Raw genomic sequence first — 9,302 nt, forward strand, 5'->3', positions numbered from 1 at the left:
GTCATGAGAGAGGTACTCACTGACTACTGCCATGTAATGAGAGCGGTACTCACTCTGACTACTTTCATGTAATGAGAGAGAGGAGCGGGGACAAAGTGACAGGTTAAAACAGGCTAATTAACTTGTAATCAGGGAGAGAGGGAGGGGAAGATGGAGAGAGGTCTCTGCTAATAACTGTGTTCTCCATATCCACTTGGCAACAGTCCCAAAACAAAATGGGTGATTATTGGTTGAGTCCCAAATCAAATCAGAGGCCCATACAGGTCTAATACATGGTCATCCATATTTGTAATAGATTCATATGGTTATGGGACAATTAACTAAAGCTGCTTATTGGGTCACAGCTGTTATGTGCGGTGCCTTCTGTGCGTGTCCCAGTCTGACGCCAGGTCATATATTCTACCTACAGCCCAGAGAAGGAGAAGGGGTTGAAGAAACAAGTGAAGCTTCCCTCTCATGAGAACGGACAGGACGGACAGACCGGACAGGACGGACAGGACGGACCGGACGGACAGATGGACTCTAAAGAGAACTACACAGAGGACGGGATGTCCCCTCTGCAGGAGGGGGAGAGTGGGTGTGACGAGGAGGAGGAGGAGAGGGATGAAGATGAGTTTGACAGTGATGAGAGTCTGGTGGACTCAGACTCTGACTCTGATGAGAAAGGTGAGTGAAAGATAACTATGACACGACCCAAAGAGTGGCAGAAATTTCCCCAATTCCAAAATCAACACCTCTGCACTTGTGTACCGCAGTTTGGGGCAGGATTGAATAGGTTTCATCATTAACCTAATGAAAGTACCATATTGTCCTCTGTTTGGCTGTATGCTACAGTATTTCCTAGGTAGCAACTGAAATCCCCAACTGCCCCACTCTACTATAACATGTCTGTCTGATAGCCACAGTTTTCACCTTTCACCTCTTGACCCTTGACCTCTCTGTGCCCTCTGACCTCTAACCCCCTGCAGCTAACTTCCAGGCGGATCTGGCCGACCTGACGTGTGAGATTGAGATCAAGCAGAAGTTAATCGATGAGCTGGAGAACAGTCAGAAGAGACTGCTGCAGCTCAAACTACAGTATGAAGAGAAACTCGTCCTGCTGCAGAACAAAATACGAGACACACAGCTGGAGAGAGACAGAGTACTACACAACCTCAGTGAGTTATGGGTAATGTAGGCACGCAGTCACAGAGACACACAGCTGGAGAGAGACAGAGTATACACAACCTCAGTGAGTTATGGGTAATGTAGGCACGCAGTCACAGACACACAGCTGGAAGAGAGACAGAAGTACCTACACAACCTCAGTGAGTTATGGGTAATGTAGGCACACAGTCACAGAGACACACAGCTGGAGAGAGACAGAGTACTACACAACCTCAGTGAGTTATGGGTAACGTAGGAAACAGTCACCGGACACACAGCTGGAAGAAGACAGAAGTACTCACAACCTCAGTGAGTTATGGGTACGTAGGCAAACAGTCACCGAGACACACAGCTGGAGAAGAACGCAGTATACAACAACCTCAGTGAGTTATGGTACTGTAGGCACGCAGTCACAGAGACACACAGCTGGAGAAGAACAAGAGTACTACACAACCTCAGTGAGTTATGGGTAACGTAGGCAAACAGTCACCGAGACACACAGCTGGAGAAGACAGAGTACTAAGTTATCCTATAATATTCTAAAACTAAAAGCATTGTATTTGGGACAACACATTCACTAACCCTAAACTCAACTATCTTGTAGAAATATATGTGGAAATTGAGATGACTAAAGTTGCAAGTTGAGATGATTAAACGCTTGGAGTAAACCCTTAGATTGTAAACGTCATGGCCAAAACAATTGATACAGTAGTAGCTAAGATGGGGAGAAGTACTGTCTGTAATAAAAGTGCTGCTCTGCCTTCTTAACAAACCCTGTCAACAAGGAGGTCCTACAGGCCTAGTTTCACCTTCTTAACAAACTATCAACAAGGAGTCTACAGGCCTAGTTTTGTCGCTCCTTGACTACTGTTCAGTCGTGTGGTCAGGTGCCACAAAAAAGACATAGGAAATTGCAATTGGCTCAGAAGAGGGCAGCACGGCTGGCCTTTGGATGTACACAGAGAAATAATATTAATAATATGCATGTCAATCTCTCCTGCCTGAAAGTGGGAGGAGATTGACTCTATCGCTACTTGTATTTGTGAGAAGTAATGACATGTTGAATGCACCGAGCTGTCTGTTTTAAAGGAACCCATGCGTACCCACAAGACATGTCACCAGAGGTGTCTTCACAGTCCCCATGTCAAAGAACAGCTATGGAGGTGCACAGTACTACATAGAGCCATGACTACATGGAACTCTATTCCACATTAAGTAACTGAACACACACACACACACACCACACACACACACACACAACACACACACACACACAACACACACACAACACACAACACACCACACACACACACACACACAACAATACACATACACACACACACATAAAATAGCATATACAACATAACATGGATTTAGTTGTAGATATGTGGTAGTGGTGGAGTTAAGGGGTGAAGGGAACAGTGTGTTGTGAAATCTGTGAATGTATTGTAATGTTTTTAAAATTGTATAAACTGCCTTAATTTTACTGGACCCCAGGAAGAGTAGCTGCTGCTTTGACAGCAGCTAATAGGGATCCATAATAATTACAAATACAAATACCTCAGTGAGTTATGGGTAATGTAGGCACGAAGTCACAGAGACACACAGCTGGAGAGAGACAGACACACACACAACCTCGGTGGGTTATGGGTAATGTAGGCATACAGTCACAGAGACACACAGCTGGAGAGAGAGAGTACTACACAACCTCAGTGAGTTATGGGTAATGTAGGCACACAGAGTGTACTGTACATACTGCCCAACATCAGTGAGTGATTGTTGTAGGTGAAGACACAGCTGTAGCACAACATAGATACAGGTAAATGCCAAAATAAAGGAAACACCACCATTTGTATTTATTATGGATCCCCGTTCGCTATCAGCTACTGTTCCTGGGGTCCAGCTAAATGAAGGCAGTTATACCATTTAAAAAAACATTACAGTACATTCATTACAGAATTCACAACACACTAAGTGTGTGCCCTCAGGCCCCTACTCCACTAACACATATCTACAACACTAAATCCATGTGTACGTGTGTGTATAGTGTGTATGTTATCATGTGTATGTATGCATGTGTCTGTGCCTATGTTTGTGTTGTTTCACAGTCCCCGCTGTTCCATAAGGTGTAGTTTTATTTGTTTTTAAATCAAATTTTTACTGCTTGCATGAGTTACTTGATGTGGAATAGAGTTCCATGTAGTCATGGCTCTATGTAGTACCTCCCATAGACTGTTCTGCTCTGGTGGCATGTCTTGTGGGGTATACATGGGTGTCTGAGCTGTGTGCCAGTAGTTTAGACAGACAGCTCGGTGCTTTCAACATGTCAGTACCTCTCATAAATAGAAGTAGTGATGAAGTCAATCTCTCCTCCACTTTGAGAGAGATTGACATGCATATTATTAATGTTTGCTCTCTGTGTACATCCAAGGACCAGCCGTGCTGCCCTGTTCTGAGACAACTGCAATTTTCCTAAGTCCCTCTTTGTTGCACCTGACCTGAACAGTAGTCCAGGCCTGTAGGACCTGCCTTGTTGACAGTGCTGTTAAGAAGGTAGAGCAGCACTTTATTAGTAACAAAGTCTCTTAATAGGGCACTGGGCCACCACGAGCCAGAACAGCTTCAGTGCACCTTGGCATAGATTCTACAAGTGTCTGGAACTCTATTGGAGGGATGAGACAACATTCTTCCACTAGGAATTTCATCATCTGGTGTTTTGTTGATGGTGGTGGGAAACACTGTCTCAGGCGCCGCTCCACAATCTTCCATTAGTGTTGCAAGTGGTTGAATCTGGTGATGAAACACACACACACACACACACACCACACACACCACACACACACACAACACACACAACACACACACACAACACACACACACACACACAACCCACACACACACACCAACACAACACACACACACACACACACACACACCACACCCTTTAAACCCTCTGGCTCCTTTGTGACCCCTCTTTCAAAGTCACTGAGATCTCTTCTAGCCGTGGTAGCCAAAATAATGGGCACCTGGGCATTTTTATACATGACCCTAAGATGTTAATGTGGAATCACCTGCTTTCAATATACTTTGTATCCCTCATTTACTGAAGTGTTTCCTGATATTTGCAGTAACCTGTACGTACTGTACTCAATTTCAGCTCTACCTCTTTTAATAAGCATCACTCTCTCTCCTCTCCTTTCTAGTGTCCATGGAGAACTGCACGGAGGAGAAGGCTAGCAGGATCACGTCAGATTATGAGAAGAGGCTAAAGGAGATGAACAGGGACCTGATGAAGCTACAGGCGGCTCAGAAGGAACACGCTAGGCTACTGAAGAACCAGGGACGCTATGAACGAGAGCTGAAGAAACTACAGCAGGAGGTCAACGATATGAAGAAAGCCAAGGTGAGGAAGAGGAGGAGGAGGAGGGCAGAGGAGAGGGAGAGGGAAAGAAGGAGGAGGAGAAGAAGAGGGTAGGAGGAGGAGGAGGAGGAGAAGGGGGTAGGAGGCAGAGAATTGTGTCAACTATATACAGTACCAGTCCAAAGTCTGGACACACCTACTCATTCAAGGGTTTTTCTTTATTTTTTTACTATTTTCTACATTGTAGAATAATAGTGAAGACATCAAAACTATGAAATAACACATATGGAATCATGTAGTAACCAAAAAAGTGTTTAACAAATCAAAATATATTTTATGTTTGAGATTCTTCAAAATAGCCACCCTTTGCCTTGATGACAGCTTTGCACACTCTTGGCATTCTATCTGCAATGTTTATAGCCCTATGTCAGGGTATTCCCCCAACAGTCATCGATGGCCTATGCTACCTGAGAAGTATGTAAGCAAGTTTGAGGGTTCTCTTCAGCTAAGTGCAGTTCTTCCTCCGGTCCCCAGGTGGCGCTGATGAAGCAGATGAAGGAGGAGCAGCTGAGGAGGAGGATGGTGGAAGCCAAGAGGAACAGAGAGATCGCTCAGCTCAAGAAGGAGCAGCGACGACAGGAGGTACGTGTGTGTGTTTGTGTGTGTGTCAGGGTGTGTTTGTGTGTGTGTCAGGGTGTGTGTGTGTGTGTGTCAGGGTGTGTTTGTGTGTGTGTGTGTCAGGGTGTGTTTGTGTGGTTTTGTGTAGGTGTGTTTGTGTGTGTGTTTGTGTTGTTCAGGGTGTGTTGTGTGTGTGTGTGTGTCAGGGTGTGTTTGTGTGTGTGTGGGTGTGTGTGTGTGGTGTGTGTGGTGTGGTGTGTGTGTGTGTGTGTGTGTGGGTGTGTTTGTGTGTGTGTGTGGGTGTGTGTGTAGGGGTGTGTTTGTGTGTGTGTCACGGGTGTGTGTGTGTCAGGGTGTGTGTGTGAGGTGACATAGAAGTGTATGCCTGGAGATACGTAATACACTTATGATGCTCTTGTACTCAACCAGAGACTTTTTTAAATTTCTCGGTTAATACAGGGGAAGGGAAAGGGAAAGGGGGATACCTTTTACCTACCTTCCTCGACCAGTTCAACAAATCATTAGGAAAGGGAAAGGGGGATACCTAGTCAGTTGTACAACTGAATGCCTTCAACTGAAATGTGTTGTCTGCGTTTAACCCAACCCCTCTATATGTATTTAACATCTATGAGTCATGCATTCCAGATGTATTGTGTGACATCTCTCCACCTCCCTCCCTCAGTACCAGATTAGGTCGTTGGAGAGTCAGAAGTGTCAGCAGGATCTTGTCTTACGTAGAAAGAGTCAGGAAGTGACAGCGTTACGACGGCTGGCTAAACCCCTGTCTGGACGCATGGCTCGACGGTTACAGCCCCTAGACTCTGGAGCAGAACTGTCTCCCAGCACCACCTCCTCTGAACTAGAGTCCAACAGGTAGGCAGTACTGCTACTGTAACCAAGTTGAACTGGTTAACCTTACTGCTGAGCTTGAAATGCTAACACCTGCACCATCGAATCGCTAGCTTTTTCCCCCACTAGGTAACTTGTCAAGAGCTTAATCCCGTGTGTTTGTGAGACAGAAGACCCAAGATCTAGTCTGAATGTGATCTGCTGATGGATGAGCATGTGCTGTTAAGCCTCTGTTACACTACACAGTGTGTCTGCTCAACCAGGTCTGGATGAACAACACGTTCATCTGGCTCATAGCTTGTGTCCTGTTGTTTATATGTTGGTTTAGGACCACTCCAACCAATGTGTCCAACATAGTGAGACAGTGGAACACCAAGATGAACGGCTACCTGGGACAGAGCGAAGCGGTGACCACCAACGGGACACGGGTTGTTGGGTGAGTCACGGCGAGGTGTGTGTGTGTGTGTGTGTGTGTGTGTGTGTGTGTGTGCGTGCGTGCGTGCGTGCGTGCGTGCGTGCGTGCGTGCGTGCGTGCGTGCGTGCGTGCGTCAGTGGAGGCTGCTGAGGGGAGAACGGCGAACAGAGCAAATGGAATGTCATCAAAAGACCTGGAGACCATGTGTTTGATGTATTTGATACCATTCCACTGATTCCTCTCCAGTCATTACCACAAGCCCGTCCTCCCCAATTAAAGTGCCACCAACCTCCTGTGGTGTGCATGCCTATGTGCCTGCATGTGAGCTGCATAAAGCATGAAACACACAGAGAATCTGAGAGCTGCTTAAAGCATGAGACTGCCGATAAGTATATATCACAGTGGGAAGCCGTTCCTTCTCTTGCTAGAACAAAAGACGTACCTGCTGCGTATTCGGCGAAACTGCCGTTTCTATTTGTAGAATCGCAACGCTTGGCAACTTGACTTTGAGCCATTCAGAGAGCACTAACCTCCGTGTGGGGGAGCCGGCAGGAGTTTCACGAAAAAGTCATTTTCATTAGGATTGTTCGAACTAAAACAATAAAAAAAACGAACTAAAACAATAAAGCTGCATAATACATTGTTTCTTTTCTAGAGGAAGTCTTTACATATTTTATGTCTAAGGAGTTGAAGAAGGATTTTTTTGGTTAGATTTGATAATGTGCACGTATTAGTTAGTTAGCTAGCTAGCTAGCTACTGTTAGCTTGCTAACTGAGAAAGGCAGTCACACACACTTCATATGCAACGGCGGGGTGGTAAGTGCAGCACAATGCACATAATACTAAATGCTTTACCAAGCTAGCTATCTGGCCACTGTAGCTAGTAGCATTATAATTAAATCACAATGGATTAGTTTCCATGCAGAAGCTGCCAGTAGCTGGCTGCCGAGAGTCTTTAATAAAGCTTTTTGTGTAACTTACCCAAGATAGACCACAACCTGTCGTTTCCAATGGGAGCTAATTTATCATAGTGGGCAGAGCCAAGCAAGGAGGTGGGCAGAGCCAAGCACGAGGCAGCGAGATTCTATTGGTTTGTTGGAGCATATATTTGCATATTTTGACTAGGGAACGCCTCCTCTGTGAAGTGCGCCTTGTGTCTTGATTTTACCTAGCTAGTACAACAGCTAGCTAGCGAGTTATGCTAACAAGTTAGCTAACATTAGCCAGCTAGCTAAACTTGTATCTATGGGCTTTATGCGATTATGGAGAGTGAATTAAATAGTTTATTTCTTGCTAGCTAGTTATCTAGCTGTGGTCATCAACTCAGGTGTAGCGAAATGCTTGTGTTTCTAGCTCTAACAGTGCAGTAATATCTAACAATTTCACAACAATACACACAAATCTAAAGTAAAGGAATGGAATTAAGAATATATCAATATTTGGGCGAGCAATGTCAGAGCGGCATAGACTAAGATACAGTAGAATAGGATAGAATACAGTATGGACATATGAGATAAGTAATGCAAAATATGTAAACATTATTTAGCTAGTAACAAGGGCTTTCCATAACAAAAGCAACAATATCGCAGCTAGCTAGTTAGCTAGCGAACATTGATTACTAGACCATAAAGCAACACACACAGACATGCTTTGCCAAACAACGCTACTGCCACCTTCTGGTTTGGAGTATTTTAACAAGGCTGAGTGGCTGACGACTTGAAGGTCTTTGCTGTGTGAACACTAAAGAGATTAACTGCCGACACTCTGTTCAGAGGTGCTAAAAACTGTCGGCAGGCAAACCTTTGACAATCCTACCGGTATGTCTGAGCTATATGAAGGTCAGATTCAGATGAGGTATGAGTCTGTTGACATTTACTTAGCTAAGGCTATTGTCAGATTCAATAAAGTTTAATTCAATTTTGAGGAGTGCTTTTTACAAAACCATTTATCGGATTATTTTCAAATCGAATTGACAGAAGTGACTTTCTTAGTCTGATATACTCTCCATCTCCTTCTTCTTTCTTTGTCTCCATCCCTGCCTTCCTCTCCCTCCCTTCCCCCAACTCTCTTCCCCTTCCTCTCAAAATCTCTTTCATTCTCTTTCTCTCTCTCCTATTCTCATCCTTCTCCTCCCCCACCCCAGCAGTAGAAAGATGAATGATCGAGCTGTTCTAGGACTGACAGTTAACCTGTATTGGCCTTCGTCTTTCTCTCTGTGTAGGAGTAGGACTCGTGTCCAGCAGGGGGTTCTAGGATTTACAGTAAATCTGTTTTGTCCTTCGTCTTTCTCTCTGTGTAGGAGTAGGACTCGTGTCCAGCAGGGGGTTCTAGGATTGACAGTTAATCTGTTTTGTCCTTCNAATCTGTTTTGTCCTTCGTCTTTCTCTCTGTGTAGGAGTAGGACTCGTGTCCAGCAGGGGGTTCTAGGATTGACAGTTAATCTGTTTTGTCCTTCGTCTTTCTCTCTGTGTAGGAGTAGGACTCGTGTCCAGCAGGGTAAGAGGGGTCTGAGGGGTAGTACCAGTTTCACCAAGGCAGCCCGTCAGAAGTGGCAAACCCTGGAGAGGAGGATCCTGGACATCGTCATGCAGAGGATGACCATCACCAACGTAGAGGCCGACATGGACCGACTCATCAAGGTACTGTATGAGGTCACTTCCTCTGTCCTCTAGTGACACTTCCTCGTCCTGCTAACACTACTTTTAATTCAATATAAGGCAGGTACACCCTGCAGTTTATAAGTAAAGTGTTACAGACTTCATTTTAGCTGTCTGTAGTGGTTGTCATAGTGACCAGTTAAAATAGTAAAAAAATGCATTCTTCTTCAACCCTTCCTTGAATTAATCACCATATTGATATAGCTAACGTGGGTTTTCTCTCTCCTGTGTGTGTGTGTGTGTGTGTGTGTGTGTG

The 9,302-nt window shown here is 44.9% G+C and overlaps 1 pseudogene; it reads left to right on the forward strand.

Annotated features, from left to right (window-relative positions):
* LOC112074518 (kinesin-like protein KIF21B) overlaps positions 1-9,028 on the forward strand; it is a 74,377-nt pseudogene extending 65,349 nt beyond the window's left edge.
* Positions 9,029-9,302: the final 274 nt, after the last annotated feature.

The sequence above is a fragment of the Salvelinus sp. IW2-2015 genome, unplaced genomic scaffold (assembly GCF_002910315.2).
Source record: "Salvelinus sp. IW2-2015 unplaced genomic scaffold, ASM291031v2 Un_scaffold2669, whole genome shotgun sequence".
Taxonomy (NCBI): Eukaryota; Metazoa; Chordata; class Actinopteri; order Salmoniformes; family Salmonidae; genus Salvelinus; species Salvelinus sp. IW2-2015.